We start from the raw sequence: 23,729 nt of genomic DNA, 5'->3' as shown, positions 1-23,729 counted from the left end.
GTGCACCTATACATACAATGTAACCACATGTACCAGATGTAACGAGTGCACCTATGCATACAATGTAACTAATGTACCAGATGTAACCACAGAGGCTGGGAAGAATGAGGGAGTATTAGGAAAAAATGAAACGGCTGTGCATAGAACTTCTGCTCTGGTGACATGGAAGCCCCGCTGTAAGTAAGCTCTTGCATAAACTATGACATTCTAAACCTCAGAAATGTACCTAGGTAGCTAAGGCCTTTATACAGAGAGAGGGAGAGACTCCAGAGGTTACAAATGTAGGGCTCAGAAATTGCATGATTGGGTAAAATCATCTCAATACCTAGTCATTGTCAGTGACGTCTAGGTATCGTGGTACACATCAGTAGTCCCATCATTGAACAGGCAAGAGTTCGAGGCCAGCCAGAGCTACATAAGTTCCAGGCAGACTACATGTTTCAGCTTAGAGCCTCTTGTACTTAGTCTCCTCACTCCAGAGCCACCCCTCCTGCCTTTCTGATGTTTATCGAACCACACTCAAAGCATGTATGGTTCTCTCTAGATAAGAAGGGCAGGGGGAGTAAGGAAAGGAAATACGTTAGTTAGATAGAAGGTAGCCTTCCTATTTGAAAGATTACACAAAGCAAGCAAACTGAGCACATTACTGATCCTGATCTCCCTCCCATTGGGTAAGTGTGGATCTGAGAACTGGCCCAGTGTCACAAAACCCTCCCTCTGGCCCTGCCTGAGAACCACACAAGCAGAGATCTTTAAGGCTTTCCAGCCTAACGCCAGTAGCAAGTAGCGCCCTCTGGTGGACGCTAGCCAACAGTGGGTAAGGCGGATGGGTGCCAGTTAAGTTCCGGCAAGGTATCCTTCCAGCTGCCTCTTTTGCAAAACAGGTTGAAAGTCTTCAGTGTCTGTTCTGTGCAGTGTTTATGGCTTTGAGCGCAATCATTAAGGTCCCGCTAGATTGCCACCAGAAGCACACAGAGCAGGCAGGTAGTGACTATGCCGGAACCCTCTCATCTGCTCCCACATACAATGGAAGGGTGACTTAAATCTCACTCACTGTCCCCATCACCATGTCCCTAAAGCCCTCTGTTCTCAGCTTTTAACTCCAACTCTCATCCAGGGTCCCTCCTGGCCCCAGGTCCCTGCTCAGAAACCAACTCAATCCCGCTCAAAGACACTTCAAAGTGTGGGACTCAGTGCAGCCCCACAAATGTTCTGCCTTTCCAGGCCAGACTGGAAAGAACTAATTACCGCCCTGTCCCTTCTTCAACTGTCTCATGTATTCCAGTCTGGCATTGAACTTATAGCACCAAGGACAGCCTTGGCTTTGCAATGCCCTGCATCCACATCTGGAGTCCTGGGAATTTACAGATGTACATCTCTGTGCTTGGTGATTCTGGGACTCAAACCCAGGGCTTCACACATGGCAGGCAAACACTTTACCTACTGAGCCATATCCGAACACTTCCTCCTTTATCCTCGCTGCTCTCTTAACCTTAGGATGCTCTCTAATTCCCTCCACACCCACTTTCCGTTCACCTGACTCCTCCTCTGGACTGCCTCTGCTTGCTCTGCCCAGCACCTTCAGGAATCAGAAACCTGAGTCCTCCAGGGACAGCCAGGGAATGGTGGCGACTGCAAAGCCTAGATCCCTACATAGCTCTCTGGATTCAGACTTCCCTTCTCAGAATGTAAGCCAATGGCTGCATCTTTTTCCTTTTGTCTCCAACCCCACCCCCAACACCATGCCTGCCTGAGACAGGCATTTCTCAAATTTCCTACAGTTGAGAGGAGGGTACGGTTCAGGGATGGGGAGATGATAGGCTCCAGCCCTAGGCTACTCTTTGCTCTAATAATGATCTAAGAAGCAAGCCAGCCCTCCAGTAAAGGCCACAGAAGCTGGGGTGGCTGTTGTCTTTTAGGGTTGGAGAGATGTCAGTGGCGATTTACCGGGTGGTTGAAATTCATAGAGAAAGCCAGGAGAAAATCACTCAGCTGCCTGTCGTGTGAAATGAGAACAGAAAAAATACTGGACAGTAAATTTAGAACAAATAAGAAGAAATATTTCTTTGTGTTGTGCAGAGTCAGCACGGTAGGTGGCAGGCGGGGAGTTGGGCACACCCCCCCACCCCCCAGAGATGAATAACAGGACAAGTTCCCTCACTTTCTCTGTAAAGAGCAGCACAAGTTTTATGGCCAGCAACAAAAGTGCTACGTGTGGGGTTGGCAAGGATAGAGCATTAATCCAATGATTTGCACGGATGGTTCCTGTCCTCAGCCCTACAGTCTGTGTACTGAGAGGTGGGCCTAAAGAATGTAGTGATAGCCCAGGAAATTCCATGCAAGAACTCAGGACCTAAGTCAGTCGCATAATTTATTAGCTATTTGTTGGGCACTGGTTCTGGGCCAAGAGTTGCAGAACTGGAGACAGGCTGCGTTTGGGGCAGGTGGCTTCCACGGTTCCCCATTCCCGTTTACTAGCTATGTGGTCCTAGAGGGTAACCTCACTTCTCTGGGCCTAAAGCCCTCTGTTCCTAAAACATGTTGGGAGTGCTTATATAGGCCTTAAGGGCTATCACAAGGATGCTTTGCCAGGTGGCTTGTAAGTGGCAGGTTTTCTATCCTCTATAAAGCCAATGGTGTCTGATGTTCAGGCATCCATTCCAGCAGCAGCTCTTCACGATGTCACTTGTGGTGACTGTATGGTCTGATCCCAGTGTCTTCCTTGTCCCCTCCTACTTGCAGGCAGAGACCTGACCGGCTCCTACCCTGAGCCATTTGCACACCCTGTTCTCGTCTCTGTCTGTCTCTGCTCTCTCTCTCTCTCTCTCTGTCTCTCTCTCTCTCTGTCTCTCTCTCTCTCTCTCTCTCTCTCTCTCTCTCTCTCTCTCTCTCTCTCTCTGTCTCTCTCTCTCTCTGTCTCTCTCTCTCTCTCTCTCCTGCAGCTCATCCCCGGTACAGCCCTCAGATGCTTCCCAGGAAGTATCTAGGGGCCAGCTATGGCAGCTGCTTTCTTGTACAATGGAAAAGTCACTTTATCTTTGGTCTCCACCCGTACTTTAGATCCCAGCACCCAGGAAAACTCCAGCATATGAGAGAAAACCCAATAGCCAATTAACAGTTCTAGGGCCCCAGACCGGTAAGCCAGCCTGCCTGCCTGCCTGCCTGCCTGTTAGGATGGGCTCCCAAGCTCCCTGGAGAGGTTGACTTAACCACTGTGGGCTAGGGCCCGAGTAGGGGGACTTCAATACTGGCTGGAGAGATCCAGAATCCAACAGAGCTGATACAGAGCATGGACAGAGAAATGTGGCCTTCTATAGCTATGCAGCCAGACCATCTGCACAAGAGAAAATGTCCCAGCCGGGTTGAGAAGCACATTCATGCTCTGCTCCAAGGCGAGGCTGCAATGCTCCTGGCTCTGGCCATCTTTATCCTCTATTTCCTCTCCTTATAGAGGAAGTAATATTACTTATCCTCTTGGTGATGGAGGAGTACGGATAGTTAGACTTACCAGGTGAGGGACCTGATTTGTTCTCATAATGCTGGTTGGCAAGAGCACTTCTTTTTCACTTTTAAGCCCATGGGTAAAAAGCTGTTGTCTTTGCCTTGTGGCAGGACACCTGGAATAGACTCTGTGGAGGTCCCCAGGGTAGCTAGTGATAGCTCAAGGAGCATCTGTCAGAGTACCCATCAGTTCAAAGACTAATGTCCTTAGCAAGAGAGAGCACAGCCATCCCTGAATTGTCACCCTCACAAGAGCCTTGGTTCAGGTGCCATGACACATGAACATCAAAGGGCAACCTGAGGAGACGGGAGTGCTAACAGTCTCATCCCTCCAGTGACGTGCATCCTGTTGTCAGTGTCTCCCAGCCAGGCTCTTGATTCCCACCACAGGGATGAGGTCTTAATAAGCAGGATCCTCTCAAAGCTGCTGACACACTCCGCTGTGTCCCCACACCTAACTCTTCCAGCAGATCCAGTTGAGAAGCTGGGCATCTGCTCCACTCCCTCAAACCATCTGACCACAGCTTTTGCTGTTAAAATGACTCCCCGTGTCTGATAGAGTTCGACTCTGAGAGGAGTCCAGAAAGCAGGTAGAAAGCTTTGATGGGGCCCAGTACACAGCTTGATAAACTGAAGTAACTTCATCCGGAACACTTGCCAACAAATGGCCAAGCTAGAGTGTCTGCCTGATTCTGGACACTTCCTCGGCCCACAGTCTGGGGGGCCTCACCTTTAGTGCAGGCTCCAGAAAACCCACAGCCCTTACTTTGGATACTTGGTCACAGTCGTGTGTGACCACATACGTCACTCAATTTATTCCCTTTCAGTGGGTGCTGGAAAACAGTTGGTTCATTCTGGTTTTCCTCACTGGGGTGTACCACTAGCCAAGAGACATGAGGGAAGAGCGCAGGCCTCTGAGGCAGGAAGACGCTAATTAGTCAAGGTCAGAGTCTATTTCTCATTGGCTTAATGTTTGAGAATTGTCTTAACCCTGGCCTTCAGTCCTCTGCCTGCCAAAATGACTTAGTGAGACTGACACCACAGGGCCCGAAGAGCAAATGGGGTCAAAGTGCATGAGAGGACCCCTGCACAGTGGCATGTGCCAACCCTGCAGGACTACAGCAGTGTCCTTGTCACACAGAGGCTCTGTAGGTGCAGGCAGCAGAAAGTAGAGGACAGGCACTCTCTCCCCTTCATGCTAGGTTTGGGGACGGAAGCTGGACAGACTCTCCAACACACAATGTTGGAAGCTGGCTTTCAAGAGCATTGTGTGGATGAAGTCAGATCATCAATAGATATGGAGGACCTGACCATAGAAGACGCTCATTGTAGAGGGGCATCGGGCATTCTGAAGGCTCCTGGCTTCACAAACCACAATAAGACTCCCACCTGTGCTGTTCTGCATACAGTTCAGAAAACTCGTTCTCCTTGCACAGTCTGGTTTAACATTCAGTGCAATTGTTTACAATTCCACCAGGTTCGTTGATAATTGTGTTTTCGCAGATAAGAACAGGGCTCCCAAAGGTCACCGAGCTGGAAAGTCCCTGAGTGCCCCTGGAGCCAAGTTCCTTCTGCTCCACTTTGTCCCAGTGCCTAGGGGACTCCTTTCATCTGAATAGCCCCAGGCCTTCCTAAAGACTTCTCTGACCAGCCTTCCAGCCTTTGCTTGCATACTGTTAGGATACGAAGCGCTCCACCCACCCAACCCCTGGTGGAGAGCTCTCTTTCTCAGTCTTTGAATGTCTAGTTTATAGGACAAATGCTTGAGACCAAGGCTTGGTTCTGCTACCATGTGACCATGAAACCAACCTAGCCACCCCTATTACCCCCACCTCCCACCCCACTCTATGATCCTCCAGACCCCATGCACACTCAGTACAAAGGACTCAATGCCCTCTGTGGTGACCATATGGCTCATCTAGGTAAGAGCAGTCACCTTCTCAGCCCCTTAGCTTCCTCTGTTTGGAGCCCCAGCTTGGGACCCCGGGTCTTGCTGACGTCCATCCCCACCCCCACCTCAGACTCAACTGACAGGTGACATTGTAGGTTAAGAATTTAGAAAACAGGAAGTCACGTGTTCTCAGGAAGGCAGTGGCAGCAGCAGCGGTGGGGGTGACTGTGGAGGGCAGAGCCAGACCTGGTGCCAGTCCACTGACCACAGCATGGGGGCACACAGGCTTTTCCATCAGGGGTTGCTGCCTTTAGCCTTCATTGCAGCAAGAAGGATGCAAGCTAGACACATGGCATATCTGTGACAGCCCACTAGGTGGGGTTCCTTCTGTGCCTAGAACCAGGGGTGAGTTTTATGCAGACTTCACCATGACTCTTACTCTACAACTGGGGAAACTGAGTCTCTGAGAGGCTCTTAAATGCCACTCAGTTCTACTCTTAGGGGTCTTTCTTGCTGGTCTCAGAGGAGTTGTTTGAGGCTGAGAGGTGGAGATACTGATACTGAAAGGTCAGGACACACACTGCCTAGCTTTTCCTTGATTTTCTCTGATGGCCCTGACTTTCAAGGCAACGCTCCACAATTTACAAGTGCCACATGTCACTCCCCGCTGTAAGTTGCCCCAGGCCCCCCACCCTCCAACAGCGTATGTATGCGTGTATTCCTGTTCTGTTATGACGCTTCCAACCTGGTCACTGCCACCTACAAACCGCACATTCCCGTAACAAAGATCCCAAGCAGAGAAAGGGACTGTTTTATTTCTTAGATTTAGAGTGAGCGTGGGCAGCGATTTTTTCCCTTTCTGTTTATTTCCATTAACATTGTGGTTTGCACAATATTTTTACATTTTTCTGTGATTGTGTTTTTTTTTCTATTTTCAAGTAAAATGAACTCATTATAAAAGTGCAGAAAGGTAAGAAAAACTATCAAAATCTCTCATAATGTCATGTTGAAACGCAGTCACTTATAAGTATAATAACAGCTTGACTTCCAACAAGTCTTCTGTTTATCACTTACGATAACCCTGAATCAAAACATTTTTTCCTGGGGGGGTGGGGGGGTGGGAAACCAAGCAAAACAAAACAAAACAAAAGCTGTGCTTTTCTTCAGTCTGTGCTATAGCTTCTCAAATGTTGTAATAGTTAATGTTGTTTTACGTAACCATGCTTCATATTTGGGGCTACTTCATAGTTTTAGTGCTTATCTTAAATTATTTTTGCATCTGCTTATGCATGTTTGTGTGCGTGCATATGTGTATGAGCGCACACACGTAGGTCAGACAGCACCTTGCCTGAGTTGGTTCTCACTTTCCACCATGTGGGTTGGAGGGATTGAACTCAGGTCATCAAGCTGGAGAGCCGGTGCCTTTCTCGGCTGGGCCAGCCCCTAAATAGTTTTTAATGCTCTCCTTGTTCTCCTTCGCTGTGCTACGGGTGAAATATATAAAGATCTTGTAAAAAAACAATGCATCGTAGGGTTGGGTGGGGCATCCCTCACAGTAGAAGCAGGGGCAGAAAGGTCTCTGAGTTTGAAGCCAGCCTGGTCTACATATGGAGCTTCAGGCTATCCAGGGCTACATAGAAAAAGACTCAATGTCAACAAATAAACATACAAAAAAAAAAGTCAGCAATGCATATACAAAGGACAATATACAAGGGTGTTGTGTATATTTACATATCTGCATACATCAACAGGTACAGAGAGGAGACCCATCCCTTCTTCTTGATGCCAGTTTTGGCGTATGGCTGCTGACTGTCACAGCCATGGTCATGCTAAACACGGGCTCCCTCCACACTTTCAATCTAGAAATGCCTTTAGAGTTGTATTTCATTTAGTGGTAACAAGGGACTGAGGTAAACTGGGAAGCTCCAATTTGCTCCACTTTTGCAAATAAAGAGATGGAAGGTTGGGGGTGGGGAGGAAAAGTGACTGTCCTGTGGTCCCACTGCACACAGGTGGCAGGCAGAGCCTGAGAGCGAGTCCAGCCTCCCCAGGTCTCTGCTCTTTTTCTCACTGCACATTAGCCCAACTTAAAAGAAATCCTCTCAAATTATGCCCCTGTGTCAAAATGCTAAACAGGATTTTGTCATTTCTCTGAGCTCTTGTTTCATAGAAAAACTTGGTGTGCAGAGATGTGTACACAGAAATGATCATTGCATCATTACCCTCAGAAGAAGAAAAAAAAAACCATGAAGATAACAGAAATGTCTACTTACCAGGAGTGAAAAATTACAATGTATTTCTATAGTAGTTGTATATGCCTACAAGAGACTGGGGTGTAACTCAGGGGGCAGACTGATTGCCAGGCATGCACAGAACCCTGAGTTCAATCTACAGCGCATGTAAGCCCCGCACTGAGAAGCTAGGGACCAAAGGATGTGAAATTCAAGGCCAGCCTGGGCTACAAGAAACCCTGTCTGAGGAGAGGGAAAAAATAGAGAACTCCCTCTGACTGTGCTAGAAAGATCTCTGAGAAAATTAGGTTAAAAAGAGCAGCCCTGTACACTCTAGAGTTACTATACAAAGTAATTTATATAAAAAAGAGAAACATATAGGCTACATAGGTATATGTGTGCATTAAAGTGTATCTAGATGCAGCTTTGCTCAGGATGACGAAAATGGTGGAAATAAATAGTAGCAATGGTTGTGTGACATTGTGGGTATTCTTGACACTCTGACCACACTAAAGATGGAGCTGGGATATAGTAGAGAGTGCTTTCCTAGTGTGGACCCCAGGAGCTCCCGAGCCACATCAGTGACTCTAGGCTACGTGAAGATGGATGCTTCAAAACGGTGAAGAGTTGCAGAACACACAAGACCAGGTACGCATGCATATTTCACACACAGATTTTTACTATGTACATTTCTAGTGCACATAGAAACGATGATTGCCAGCCACTCTTTCTGTGATCCAATGCTGTAGACATGAGCCGTGTTTCACTGTACAAGCCCCCAGTACACACTTAAAGCACCAGCAGGGCCAGGCAGGTGAGATGTGAAGCTGTACTTCAAATCCAAGAGTCCCTTCAGCGGGTCCCACCCTTAGCCGGAATGGGGTGTTTCCTGGGTTCTTCTCGGGGTTCTGGGCCACAGACTGCTTAGGTTACCCAAAGAAGTCCAATGCAGCCAAGGGAACCAGGAAGGCTTCATCTGGTCAACCTCTTCCTGGCCCGGTTGTTCAGGACACTGGATGGGGAGAGGTTTTACAGCACCCAGAGCCGGAGCTAAAACCAGGTTTCTGTGGCTTTAGCTTGCCTTCCTGCCTCTGGCAGCTCCCAGGGGCGGGGCTGTCGGTGGGGGACAGAGGCTGTCACGCGGGGACCCCCTCACACTGCAGGCTCTTTCCTTCGTTGGCAGCGCAAAGTACTGATGAATCACGCTGTGGTTGTGCCACCCTGCATTGCCCAGACTGGAGGCTGGGAGATAGCCTGCCATTCTGATTTTAGAGCGATTTTAGGCTGTAAAGAGGGGTCCATTCACCAACTGCCCCGGAACCTCCTGCGGTGAAACCTGGGTGCGCCCAGCGGACACATTTGAAACTAGTTGCTGCTGGGCTTTTTTTTCCCCCAACACCACTTAGAGCCCTAGCGTGCAGGAGTGCATCGTCAAATGTGAAGAGCAGTGAGCAGGGACATGGGCGGGGGGTGGGGGGTGGGGGGCGCTGCCCTACTCTCCGCTGCTGTGCCGCCGGCTGCTGTGCGGTTACCGAAAGTCACCCCTCCTCCTTGGCCCGCAGCTGGCTCCCTGCTCGTTCGAGGTTTCCTGTCGAGCGTCGCCATCCCGGGCCGGGTTATCGCCAGTGATCTCCCATCTGAACCGCTCACACTCCGCCGCGGCCGCCCCCACTTGTGGTCCCTTTCCCCGGAACCGCACCGCCCCCGGACCTTTCGCAGAGCCTCCAGCCCGGGAGCACTCGGGGGGCAGCTGGGGAGGGGCTGCTTTCTGACATCAGGGAGCGGCTGTCCGGGTGTCCCCCCTCTGAAAGTCAGGGAAAGGGCTAGTCCCCTGTCTGGGTTGAGGACTGTGGCCATGCGCACGCCTGTCCATGGTGGCACGGGCGGGGACCCGGAGCTGGTTTCTAAGCTCAAGGCTGTGTGGGCTGAAACTGGTAGGTGGGGGACTGGTCCCCGCCCCAAGCACCCTCCACTTCCCTCCCTGAGAGAGCGGGAGGGGGCGGAGCGGGGGGTGGGGTGGGGGGATAAAGGCTCTCTGCTCTCGCACAGGGGGACTCCAAATGTCGTCAAAACTAACACTCTCAGAATGAAGAGCTTTCGTTTCGAAGCCCCGTCAGCTCTGAGCTCTGGGGCTTTCCTGGCTCACATATCCAACAGGTGGAGAGTCACCGATTTTATTACGTGGGATATTCCGGTGTGGCTTATTGGGAGTATAAACTGGAATGTGATATGCCCAGGGTTGTGTGGCCTCCCATTCGCGGCAGGAATGAGGAGGTAGGCGCTGCTGAAGAGACAGTGGTTATCCCGCTATTGGCCTAGGCTGGAATTAGTGAGCTGAGCTCATCAGCTCTCATGAGAATGTACTCAAGAAAAACTACAGATATACATAATTAACAACAGCAACAATAGAGTGGATGAGCTAGCTCCAGGGGTATGGAGGTACTCTGTTTGTTTTTGAGCAGAGCCCACCAAGTCAGCTAAAGGGTTGTAAAGTCTTGGTTTGGGTCTTGCATTAGAACCATTTGTGCCTCCAAAGGTGGAGTATTCAAAACTGGTTCCTCATGTTGTCATGGCTAATATTCTTTGGGAAGCACAGCCTCCTGAGGTGGATTATCTGGAAATGTCTATAAACATAAATATATCCACACCCCACACACACCCCCAGCGTTTGCCAACATACAACTTTCCTAGGGACGGCAGCCTCAACCGGAATTAGAGCCACACTCTCTCCCTTTGTTGGATAAACTCAAGAGAACCATGGCTTTGGCATTGTAAGGGTGTCACATTCTGTCTTGTCAGTGTTGACACTGTAGTGCGTACCTTTATGAAACACACAAAGAAGGTTCTAGAATGTTCTGTTCTCCTTCCAGCCCCACTTTCCTCCCATGATGCCACTCTCTGAGGACCAGCTGGGAGGTTGCTAGTGACTACCTTGGGAGACAACCCCACCCACCTGTGTCTTGGGGGAATCTGAAACAGGTGCAAGATGCCAGCCTGCTTAGGGGCAGAAGTGAGTGTCATGCTCTATTAACTCTGTGGGTGTCCTTGTTCTTGGTACGAAGCCATAAGCCACTCTGGACAATTTAGAAACTCAACAGATTGCTTGAGGCGGGAGTGGAGGGGGTGAGGGAGTAGGGGAGGTGAGGGCTGGGGGGGGGGGAGTGAGGGGGAGTGTTAGGGTGGAAATAAGTTAGGAAACCTCACACAGGCTGTGGCATATCCCAGTCTTCCTTTTCACAGTTACTTTGTCAGAGAGAACAACCCTAAGCCCCCTGCAGACTAGAATGACAGCGAAGACGAAAAGAATGAAAAATAACACATAAATAAAAAAAATTTTAAAAACCTGCCGCTGCCAGAATGAAGCTGGAATCTTTCCCCTGCCTAGACCCAGCTGATTTAAGGACTGAGAGCAAACTCCAAGGTATCTAGCATCCCAGGAAAGGCCCTGCTTTGTGGTGAAGGCAGGAGCTCTTGAGTGCCGGCCCTAGTGCTCTCCACACATCCCGCCTGTGTCCACTGAACCCTAAGCTTTTACAGCCTTTCTCAGCTTTCCAGTTCCACTGAGGATCCCTCCCCCAGAAACTCCAGCCTACACAAACCTCAAAAGTATCCATGTTTTGTTCTCAGCTCAAAGAACAAGGTATTTTATACTGCTCAACAAACTCCATGTTGCCCAGGACAAACCCCGGGTGTTAATTCTTTCCCCTCTACCTGGGGGGAAGCCAGGTTTTATGCAGCCCCTCCCCCCACCTCATGAATAACATAATTGCTTAGATAATTAGGAGACTGATTGATTGGCTAAAGGTCATTAGTGCTATAAAATAAAGGAACCTTGTGGCTTACATTTCAAAGAGCCATTGTGTGAGAAGAGCAAACCTGTCCCTCCCACTCCCACCCCACTCCACCTCTACACCACCCACCCCCACCCCCACCACCAAGTAGGAGCTTTGGCCAAAGCTAACACTCAAAGTGTGTGACCTTTGTAAAGTTATTTCCCCCTGGTTTTTTTTGACTCCTAAATAAGTTGTTAACCTACTAACTTCTCTGGTTCACTCCTGTTGGGTCCGGCTCTGGGATCCCAGGTTCAAAGCTAATCATCAGGAGAAAAATTGCTTACGATTGCTTCCCGAAGTGGTTACAGAGTGTCAGATTCCCAAACTGCCCTTCACTTTTGCTTTGATCCAGGAGTTGCAGGCTTTGTCAGGGGCTTGACACTCTGAGCTTGTCCATTCTAGTCCTAAGGAAGATTGACTGGTCCTGTTTTCCCAGGTCAGGCCCAGGCTGTGATCATGCCTCTGCCCTGCTTTTGACACAGGCCCAGGTCCTGTTGTGGCAGCATCCTTCTGATGGTTAATCAAAAAAGCAACCCCAGAGTTCATCTGGAAGGAGCTGCCAGCCTTCCGGGGAAGATCAGCCACAACCGTTCTTAGCTTGCCAAATCCCTCATCTTTCAATATTCAGCACATCTTTCAATATTCACCCGCTCTCGGCACATTGCGGTGCTGTGTTCAAGCAGGATGGGTTTTAGTGGGGGACCTGTTTCTATTCTACAGGGTGACCTAGAAGTCAGAAGTCCTGGGGTAAATTTACTGTTAAACAAGATATCAGTTTAGCTGGCTGGCTGCTGTGCACCTGCAGACCCAGCAACTCAGGAGCAGAGGCAGGAAGAATACTGGTGTCCTGCAGTCGAGTCTGGCCTGACTCAAAACAAAATATACAAGATTACTTTCAAATAAGATATTCAGATTTAAACTGTAGAAATGAATATAATTGGTGATCTATCAAAACAGGTATATATACATATATATATATATATATATATATATATACACATATACACATATATATATCCTCCATTTTATATATCTAATATATATATATATCCTCCATTATATGTCCATTTTTTATGGAAGGCCTGTAATTTTTAGGTTTTGTTTGTTTGTTTGGTTGGTTGGTTGGTTGGTTTAGTTTGGTTGTTCCATAGTAACAATTGTGTCCATCATTTTACGTTTATAGGGTCTGAGAAGGTGTCTGGAGGGTTAAGGAAGACCTATGGGGCCTGTTATTCCAAATGTAGCTAGTGTTCTGTTCGTCGGTTTTCTGTGCTGAAGCAATGAGTCCAAAACCTCTTGTGTGCCAAGCTCCATTTTAAAAATAAGTTTGGTCACATTTTTAAAATTTTTCTGACACTCTGCTGTTCCGGGTCCATTTTTCACTAATTATTTGAAGAGAAGTCTCCCCTTGTTTAAAAAAAAAAAAACACAACAACAACAACAAACCCCTGAGAACTATGCAAGGTCGGAGACCTTTTATTTACTTTCTGTCACTACGAGCCAGTGTGCTGTGGGGGGCCATAGCAGTGTGAGACCGTCTGTGCTTTATACCTGTATCCTTGCCTTCCGGGCTGAGCCCAGAGCGACGACTCCCATCCTTCCTGTGCTATCAGCTCTCTGTGCCCGGACTTCCCAAAAACGTTTGACAAGACGAAGAGAAATGCAGCTTCAGAAAAATATGCCCGGTGCACAGCACGGTGTAGAAAAGAGACCCAGTTTTTCCCTTAGTCCTGCCGCCTGCGGTGACTTTTTTCTGACTTCAGAAGGCTGGGCTGCTTTGCTGGGGCACAAAGCACTCGCATTTCCCAGCCTGGGGATGCTAGGGTGAGTGAGGCTGTCCGAGCCGAGCCGCGCGACTTCTCAATCCTTTCCTGGAGGTGTGTTTGTCAGTCTGGCAACCCTCGGGTGCCCAGCCCACGCCCGGCTAGCATCCGCCTGTGACGTACTTCGCGTGGATCAAAGGCCCGCAAAGCCCTCGGCGCCTGCAGCCGCCACGATGAGGACTCACAGGGAGCGGATTGCTGCGGGTAGGGGAGGTGGTGGGCGGACCTTTGTGGCTGCTCTGTCCCTGAGATGGAGGGCACCCTGCTGGCCGCCACACCCAGCCTGGCTCAGGGTAGGGTGGCCAGCCTAGGACAAGCCACACTGATCAACCTGGGGTGCTCTTGGAGAGTCCAGGACGTCTCCAGGACGTCTCACCAGGATGGCCAGAGACCCATGAGAGCCATGGGCTGCATCTTAGAGCTATTTCTGCCGACTCCGTAGCTATGTAACATTTTCTACGGAAAAACAAAACAAAACAAAATCCCTCAAACACTAACGGTGCTTTCAGCTCTGGCTCGTGAAAATATGGGTTATCTGGTTGTTCTTTGCCGTCTTTTATTTACCAAGCTTCTACAGTGCATACAAATACATAATTTTGAAATGAGAGGAAAAAAAAGTCCCTTTCACCTCTCAGTAATCGGACCTTCCTCCACTAACCTCCAGCTCTACCACTTCTCAGTTGACATTAGGTCTTGACTACTTAAATTACAGTACATTCACACACACACACACACACACACACACACACACACACACACGGCAGGCTGCAGCAAAAAGGACCACTGATGGGATGCTGAAGTGAAAGGTTGGTTCTGACCAATTCACCCATGAATGCAGGAAGCTGAAAAATTAGGAGGGTAAAGTTACAAGGGTCTTGGAGGTCAGCCAAGCCGGTCAAATACCTAACCTACACAGACAGACCCCAGGTCCTCTGGCCACAGGGTTCTCCTCATGCCCAAGTGGCTGCAGAGGCTGATGATGGTGGAGAGGCTGATGGTGGAGAGGCTGATGATGGTGCAGAGGCTGATGGTGCAGAGGCTGATGATGGTGCAGAGGCTGATGATGGTGCAGAGGCTGATGATGGTGCAGAGGCTGATGATGGTGCAGAGGCTGATGATGGTGCAGAGGCTGATGATGGTGCAGAGGCTGATGATGGTGGAGAGGCTGATGATGATGCAGAGGCTGATGGTGCAGAGGCTGATGATGGTGCAGAGGCTGATGATGGTGCAGAGGCTGATGGTGCAGAGGCTGATGATGGTGCAGAGGCTGAAGGTGCAGAGGCTGATGATGGTGCAGAGGCTGATGGTGCAGAGGCTGATGATGGTGCAGAAGCTGATGGTGCAGAGGCTGATGGTGCAGAGGCTGATGATGGTGCAGAGGCTGATGATGGTGCAGAGGCTGATGATGGTGCAGAGGCTGATGATGGTGCAGAGGCTGATGATGGTGCAGAGGCTGATGGTGCAGAGGCTGATGGTGCAGAGGCTGATGATGGTGCAGAAGCTGATGGTGGAGAGGCTGATGGTGCAGAGGCTGATGTGTCTTACTCCCTCAGATCTTGACATTCTCTTTTTACTTCCCAGGACAAGGTCTAAGTCCAGTTTATGGCTGCTCTGAAATCCCCAGTCAGCACTGCGAACTCCTCCCCAAACAGCCTGGTCCCAGCCAGGCAGTCCCAGCTTGGGAATCAGCCCCTTCCTTGTCTTTGAGCCCCTGCTGGTAGACATGTCAGCCCCTGGTAGACATGTCAGCTCCTGCTTGGGGATACAGTCTTTGCTCTAGTGTCCTTGGCGCTGCTTCCCTGACCTAGGTTCTGCCTATGATGTCAGAAGAATGGACCAGCAAAGAAGAGGCCAGACTGATTCCCAACTCCTGTAAAGGTTTGCCTTCCCTTCCTGCAGGGCTGGTATGTTTCCGTGTTCACCTCCTTTCCTCTCCTGGGCCATCGTGTCTTCAGGTCTACCTGCTTTTTCCCTCCGGATTTTTCTCCCTGTTGTCTCCTCTCTGCGTTTTTCTCCTCCCTCCACCCCCCATCTTATTTTTTCCTCTTTCATCTACTCTTGCTTCTTTAATTCCATTTGACAAAATGGTCACTGCCAGAGTGATATGACTAATCCCCTCTTGGACATCTTGCCACCTGGAAGCCCTGACCATGAGGATGGGGGACCAATCCTTTTGAGTGATCAGCTTCCTGGGGGACCGATGGCCATGGGCCATCTTGACAAACATTACATGAGGTCCATTTGGCTGTTTGGCCTAGAAGGTCATACTACTTGATCTGCTGCAAGTAGATTGCCATCGAGTCTGCAGTGACTTGGGGTTGGCAAAGCTTTCTGACTCCCCAATCAGGTGGAAGCAACAAATGCAGAAGCCCACAGTCACATTCACTGCCCTTTAAAATGAACATACCAGGCAGGCGTGGTGACCCCAGCTCTCAGAGGCACAAGTAGGCAAATCTCTGAATTCAAGGCCAGCCTGATGGAGTTCCAGGACAGCCAACACTGCTACATAGAGAAACCCTGTTCCAAAAAAAAACAACCAACCAAGCAACCAAACAAAAACCCCACACAGCTCCCAATTACTCTCCCTCATTCCTGCCTCCAATCTGACTTCAAATGTCCAAAGCCCTTCATATAGAGTACCAGGGACCTCGGAAAGTTGTCTATAAAAAAGAAAAAAGGAAAGAAAAAAGGAACAAAAAGGAAATGGGGAGATGGAAGATGATGCATATTCACACATTTGTAAAAACTAAAGGGGCATTAGATGAGTTAGTCAGCTGTATCTGAGTTTATGACTTGTTTCTCAGTTTTCTTGGTCCTAATAATAACTTGGAACCTGAACTGATTTGTGCTTATTTATTAGTTGAATGTGAAATTCAATGAGCCATTATTTTAGGGATCGAAATGGAACTTTTAGCAGTTTAAAAAAAAAAACAGACCTCATCAAAACAACCGAATAGGGAGATAGATTGCTCAGCAGTTACGAGCACTGACTGTTCTTGCAGAGGACCCAGGTTCAAGTCTGGCACCCACATTGTGGCTCACAGCCCTTTGTTTTGTTACTCCAGTTCGCAGAGGCTCCAACACCTACTTCTGGCCGCCTTGGGTCCTTTTTGTATGTGATACACAGACATGCATGCTGGCAAAATACCCGTAGATGTACAATAAACAACTATTTAGAATTGGATCCAAATCTACATAAGGTTATCCCCTGAATCTATTAGATTAATAGAAATAACCTCTTACTGCTTGATTAAAACCAGTGCTTCGTTAGCTAACAAATTTGCCCTTTTCTGTGAGTACTGGGCCTCTATGCATTTACAGGAGGAGGGCCAAAAATACTGGAAAAAAAGGGACTTTTTATTTGGTTGGTTTATTTTGAGACAAGACTTCACTCGGTAGCTCAGACTGGCTTTGAACTACTGTATCCTCTTGCCTGGGATCACGAGTGGGAGTCACCACAGCCAGCCATTTGTTTTTTAACATTTTTGTTTGCTGACATGAGAAGCTTACACTCCTGGAGATGGCTTTCTCATTACTTGAGAAAACAAAAACACCTGCAGAAATTCCAGCGCTGGCTAATAAGACACATGCCTTCAATCCTAAGTGCTTCAGACACAGTGTTTCTGCAGATGTGCCATCTGTGGCCAGTAGCAATTGTCTTTGCAGTGGGCGATAATAAAAGCTGTTTTCAAGGTCCTTTCCCAGGAGAAGCCTGATTTATAAATGGAAATAACAAGTTTATAATTTTCCCCAAGCAGATGTCACTCCCCTTGAACTACAGTTGCCCCGGGGATTGCCATGTTGTTGGCTGAATGCTAAGCTGTGGTTGGGGTTGTCTTTGAGGGAGCTTGTTTATCTCCGCAGCCTACATTTCTGGCAGGCTTTTACAAACACTTTGCTCCAAATGGGGAGGCCACCTCCCCACTGTACATGGGCTCTGCAAAGCCTTGCTCCTCTGCAGGGGAGGACAAATTCAGTTATACTCTGACCGTATGTAAGGGCTGCTTTCCCCAGAGAGACTCAGACAGCCCAGGAGGACCCTTCTGCAACAGATGCAGCTCTTTGGTCATGGGGCTAGCTGTCCCCTGCCTTGGATAAGGGTGCAGATTCTCAAATCCCCAAAGCCATTTTTCTCTTTCTCCACTCCCACCGCTTTTCTGAGAGCAAAAAAAGCTGAGCAAGCAGATTGAATAAAAGGAGGAGAGAGGAGGTTTGCCTGAGCTCATTCTTGCTAGGGGACACCTGGGACCAGAGGGTGACAGCAAGGATGCCAAACCTCCATCGCCTTTGTTTCAGAGGCAAGATTTCTAATAATAAAATGAAATAAAAATGAGGTGGGAGAGGGATAGGACATTTACCGGAAAGACTCCAGTGTTTATGCACAGTGTGTTCTGTGACACAGACCATGCCCATCCCTCCTCACCTGCCATCTTTGGTTTCTTTTCATTAACTCTACTCTCTCTTCTTCTCTTTCTCTCGCTCTCAAGCTCTTCATCCCCACATTTCCTTCTTCCCCACCTTTTTCCTCCCGAAGACCTGTCTGTCTACAAGACCCACACGTGCCTCACCACGACAGCCCGCCTCGGGTGGCTGTCCCCTTAGAAACAAACCACAGACAAAGTGGATAGTGATGCCTCAGAGGAGTCCCCACTCCCTTTCCCTTCACCTCTAGTATTTCTTAGGCTCAATAACCAGCAAGAGAAAGAACTGGCTTCGCTGAGACATTTGGGGGAACCCATTTATTGCAGAGCAGTTGGAGTTATTTATCTAGCCCAGGCTGCCAGGAAATTCTGAGCATCTAGTCGTTTGGAGGTCATTGATGACTGGCCGTGCCCTCTTGGAATTTCTCTGGCTCCAGTTACAGCCGTTCTCTGAGCAGCCAGCTGGGCGATATTAACTCACTATCTCTCTCCTCCGCTAATTCGAGTGCCGAGATGATACATGGCCAGATACACACGCACACTCCTGCCAGCAGTTGCCAGGGAATATTGCTTTTTTGGACTTTGACACCAGCTCCAACTTTGAGAGGAATTTAAGTGATATTTATTGCATAGAAATTCCTTTCTGTAGCTCTGTGCTCCTGGCTCAGCCTGCTGACAACACACTGGATTTATTCTGGCATCAACTTGCTGTGGAGACCAAGACTCAGACTTAATTAACTTCATCGGGGGTTGGGGGTTGCAGGTTTGGAGTTTGCAGCCCAGCATAGATCTCATTCCGGTTACCAATCAGGGACTTAGGAGACCAGAAACCAAGCAAATTACCCGAAGCCGGTACCTCCCCCAAGCGTGCTTTTCTATCAGCCAGAGTTAACTGTGGCCCACTTTAGGGAGCAATCAGCTTCCTTTAAATCAACCCCAGGTACTAGATAGGTTTGTGTTTTAATTCCATTTCTATGTTCTACTTTGTTTTGTTTGAAACTGTGTGTGATGTGTTGGGGCATGCATACCATGCATACTGTGCTCCAAGCATGGAGCACAGAGGACAGCTTTGTGGAATTCGTTCTCTGCTCCCACCATTATGTTGGTCTGGGGATGGAACTCTTTCTGGCAAGCTTGCACACAGCAAGTACTTGTTCCCGATGACTCGTTGCTCTGGCTTAACTCTGTGTGTGTGTGTGTGTGTGTGTGTGTGTGTGTGTGTTTTGAGACAGGGTTTCTCTGTGTAGTTCTCGAGGTCCTGGAACTCATTGTGTAGTCTAGGCTGGCCTTGAACTCAGAGATCTGCCTGCCTCTGCCTCCAGAGAGCTGGTACTAAAGGTGTGCACCACCACAACCAGGTGCTTTTTGTTTGTTTGTTTGATTGGTTTGGTTTTTTTGTTTGTTGTTTTTTTCTCCAATATTAGAATTTGGAACCAATTTTGTCAAAGAAATTACCATTTTGATATATGGCTTTTCTATGTCCATTTAAAAAATTTTAGGAGCCTTCAAATATAGAATATAAGGTTTAACCTAGTTTCATTATTGTCCTTTAGACATAACAGGACTGATGCACAGATGAATTCAGAGACTGTGACAGTGTACCGAAGACCTGCACAGGTTCAAACCAGAGAGGATCCCAGCAATGAGAGAGAAGTAGACCAGGGGTCCCACGCTTAATCAAGAAGGTATGTGCAATTGATACCTGCTGGCCACAGTGGAGTACCACTACACTCCTGAGCAGAGCTCATGCCTAGTTGGCCAACATGAAACTGACTCCATGTTTTGTTTTATTTGTAAACTTGTTGTTTCGTCTTGGCATTTCTTTTTGTCTTATTGGACTTTTTCTTGTTTCTTTTGATCTGTGTTTTGGTGGGCTTGGCTTTTGTTTTGTATTATATTATATTGTATTGTTTCTGAAAGAGAGAAGGAGAAGAGAAAAGAAGATAAAGGTGGGTAGGGTGGGAGGTGGGGGCGTCCAGGAGGAGTTGGGGGAGGAGAAGGGACAACATGATCAAAACATTTCAGGGAAAAAAATTAAATCCAGTTACATTGACAAGGGAAAGCACATACAGATGTGCTTGCAAGTGTTTGTGGATCCATATACACAGACTCAAATATATAAGTAAACACACACACATGTATGCACACACGTACACGCGTGCATATGTGTATAAGATATGCTTTGTAGCCATTTCAGTTTTCACAGTGTTAGATTGGTAATAACTGCCACACAAGCCAAACCGCTGGACACTTTGATTAGCCGGTAAACGTGCAAAGGCATCCGAGAAGCTGGCTCTTGTTCCAGAAGTACTTTTCAGCTCCAAACCAGAACCCACAGGCAACTGAGTATTTATTACAAACGCTCATTGTGCACTCTCACTTTAAAAAATTTATTGAGGGCTCCGAGCTTGTTAACAAAGATTTACCGTTCGCTCCTGGCTAATTCCGAGGTTAACATCAACTCCTTTTTTTTTTTTCAGCCTTTCGTACAAACACAAAGCCTAAAACCCTACTAGTGCTCCAGGTGGCCTTCTGCCCTGTTCCTTTGCTACAAAACCTCCCAGAGGATTCGAGTGGTTGGAGGACATGAATTCCACAGAGGCAGTCTCCCTCCGTTCAGCAGATAATTCTGTTGTAATGGTTATTACCACCTTCCAGCCTGCACGGCTCAGATAAATAGAAAATGCATTCAGTGTTTACACGTCTTCCCAGGGGACTGGGAAGCAGGCTGATGCTGGCTCTAATTGTTATGAGAGAGTTGCATGGCTCAGACCTGGCAGTCCCAGCTGGTCCCTCCCACTGCTCTTCCTGGGGATAGCCTGCTTTTGAAGGGTTGTTTTGGGTTGTCCTGGGGTCCTGCTTTGGGGTCAGAGTTGTTTGTCTGAGTGTGTAGCCCCACCATCACCTCCTCAGCTCCCTAACTCACCCAAATGAAACCTAGCAGAGTGGCTCATATTCCAGTGACCTGGGGCCACTGTCTGGTGAGTTTAATATCAGCGTGGCTCTCTGTTAGACTCTTTCCCATCGTAGACACTTCCTCATTCTAGACATTTGGTGACAAATCAAAGTATAGGAGCCATAGTACATGCTGCGGCTCTCAAATTCCCTTAGCCAATTTATAATTGACTTTTAAATCATTTAGGTGCAAAAGCAAATAATAATAGCTCCTTGGTTCAGTAGCTAATAAATTCCAGCTCATGAAAACTGAGAGAGAAGCCCGAGCCCATAAAGATTAAATATTTATGTAGATACTACACGCAGGGTGACATATAAATGCATATACACACACATTTTAGGTACTGCTGTTCATTTTTAATTCCTTGTGTGATAGCCAATAAGAAAAAAAAATTCCAGCAGAGAAAAAAAAATGAAAGGAAGATTTATGGCCTCCAAATTAATACAAGAAAACATCGCTGTAATAGCTATCCTCTTACGGCAGGAGCAGGGAGAGAGAGGAGATTCGAAAGATATTGAATTGATAAAATTATCTTTTCTCTATTGCGGGAAGGGTGGGTTAATATCCATAAAGAACTTAGAACTCCCTCAGTCATGAGGATGCCCTATAAATACAAACCATCATTATAATTTATTATTGAACAGAGTCCATTTTTTCATCTAAGCCATTTTTCAAACCCCTTGGAGCTCAGGCTCCTCTGATGGGAGCCCTGACATTGAGCCAAAACACCTCTCCCAGGCACGGAGCAGCCATCTATCAGTGTAATGTGCAGACACCTCAAAGCCAGCCTCCTCGGGAGCCAAGAGCCCTAGGCAGGCAGGCTCAAGCTCAGCCTCGGTGAGTGCACTCCGTGGATTCCTAGTGAGCCCCACCACCCTGGTCCAGCCCCATAGAAAAAAGTCTCACTAAGCTCCGTGTCTTCCTCCCAATAAAGGAAGCTTAGGCCAAGGGACACCCACTTTTCTTTTCCACCCTGTCCGTACTAAGTTGTGCCTTCTCTGAAATTGTAATTAAAATCTCTAACTGTGTAAGAGTTCAACCACAATCAAGTAACCTCCGCTCCCCATAGTATGAAGCAGGTGGTCTCTTTCTTCATAAGGGAAGGAGGGCCTGGGTTCCAACCCTAAAGAAGAGGCAACTGCTACGCAGCACACAGGAGTATAGCTGAAAAACTGGGATCTGACCCTGAAATAGATCTTTACAAATGGAGGGGCTGTGGTGTGCTCAGTGGTACGGTGCTTGCCTGGCACATGGAAGATTCAGGGTTCAATCCCTGGAGCCACCAAATGACATCAACAACCAAGACAGAAAGGAATCCACGAGATAGCTTTACTCAATTGTGGGGCTGAGTCCATTTAAGCAAACGTGGCCAAGCTGAAGTGAGCACCTGCAAGGCTCTCCACCACAACCAGAAGATGGACTTGTTCTGGATGCTCCCCCAAGCCTCCTCCTCCCCTGCACTGTAAAATGTTGCGATTATGGGTCACAGGAAGAAGTATTTTTTTTAGTTGAATTTTTTTTTAACATTCCTCCTGAATGTAAATTTGTACTATTTAACTGACTATTGGTGTAAAATCTTGTCATGTGTATAAAAATTAAAAAAAATCCCAAATTTAATTAAAAAAAGAAAACTCACCTGATACCTGATTCTTCGGATACAAGATCCAGCTAAGGCGGGTCATCAAGGAGAATGCGGGGCGGGGCGGGGGGGGGGGGGCTCAGACACCTGCCTCTTAGCACTCTCCTTCCCAGTGTGGTCATTGTGGATGTTAGCGAGTTAACACACTCGCTAAGCAGTTCTCAAACACTGAATCTGCATTTTCCCATCGTTTGTGTTATATTGACATGGCTTTTTAACGCCAAGAACAATGTGGACCCTCACACACTTGTGCACACGTGCGCACACGCATATTACCCATGAGAACTAGGCCCGAAAGAAGTTGGCTAGATGAAGGCAAGTGCCCATGCCCAACATCAGAGCTCTTAGACTAAGTAATCCCCAGAGTTCATTTGATCTGATGAACACTCCAGAATGTTTGCCCAGTGCCTGTGGCTGAGATGGTGGAGCATACCGCGCCATCTCCCCAACTGGTGGCTCTGCCTCTGCCAAACGGCTTAGAGAGATACCCGAGAGCTCATTTCTCGTCCTATTTTCTCACCTACTGACACGTACTCCTTTTGGGATTTCAATCACTCATCCTCAGGGCTTTATAAAACCTACTGTGTGCTGTTGACCTTAGTCTTCATATCTGCAGCGATGGCTCTCCCGGGAAATCCAGGCTGGACCATCCACTTAGACAGAATGGGGGCTGCAGAGTGTTCACACACAAAGGAAGACATCTCTAACTCTATCGGACGCCTTTGCCTTCTCTTTAGCATCTCCTTCCCACCCCCACCACCAAACTTGCTTCTTGGAATATACTAGGAAGAATTTGATTTCTTAATTCAAAGTTGGGGGAATTCAATGTTTTTTTCTATATAGCATTTCTGATAATGGAATTAAAAGTACCGATTATAGGAACATTGTAAAATACTGGAAAGTGCAAAAAAGAAACTAAAGTCTACCCACGACCTCACCATTCAAATGTGGTCACTGTTAATTAACATTTTGATACTTTCTTCTAATTTCGCTTTTATGTATTTTTAGAAATTGGGACCACGTCCTCACAGGTTCTGCTCTTTACTGTCTGGAGATGTTATTGTATAGTTACCTTGTGCCTTTAGAAATGGATTTTTAGTCCTATTGTGTTACAGTAAACATCCTTGAATACAGTGTTCTCTCTGTGATTTTTTTTCTGCTCCTACACTGCTGAGAATTAAATTTAAGGCCTTATTTTGCTAGCTCACCACTGGGTTATGCCCCAGCCCCCTATTTGGTAAAAATAAATTAACAGGGCTGGAGAGAGGACTCAGCACTTAAGAGCACTTGTTTGTGCAGAGGATCCAAGATGGAGTCCCTCACAACCATCTCTAAATCCACTGTCCTCCTCTGACCTCCCAAGCCCCCTGTGAGCACCAGGAATGCATGTGGTGCAGGAACGCAGACAGATGCAGACAAAACATTCGCACATAT

General features: G+C 47.8%; 1 protein-coding gene and 1 long non-coding RNA gene across 5 annotated transcripts in view; one reads left to right on the top strand and one right to left on the bottom strand.

The window, feature by feature from the left end:
* The window catches only part of Cd247 (CD247 molecule), a 70,612-nt gene that overhangs the window by 7,498 nt on the left and 39,385 nt on the right, over positions 1–23,729 (bottom strand). The window lies entirely within an intron of this gene.
* On the top strand, positions 10,503–22,345 carry LOC110298520 (uncharacterized). 3 transcript variants are annotated; one of them, XR_002378379.3, is made up of 3 exons: positions 10,503–10,633; positions 19,254–19,385; positions 20,181–22,345. It is a non-coding gene; the product is annotated as an uncharacterized LOC110298520 (long non-coding RNA). The 3 variants fall into 3 exon arrangements; XR_015048363.1 differs by lacking the exon at positions 10,503–10,633 and adding an exon at positions 17,954–18,640; XR_015048364.1 differs by lacking the exon at positions 10,503–10,633 and adding an exon at positions 17,954–18,651.

The sequence above is a fragment of the Mus caroli genome, unplaced genomic scaffold, assembly GCF_978045245.1.
Source record: "Mus caroli unplaced genomic scaffold, Mus_caroli_1 scaffold_1, whole genome shotgun sequence".
Taxonomy (NCBI): Eukaryota; Metazoa; Chordata; class Mammalia; order Rodentia; family Muridae; genus Mus; species Mus caroli.
This window is presented reverse-complemented; position numbering and strand designations above follow the sequence as displayed.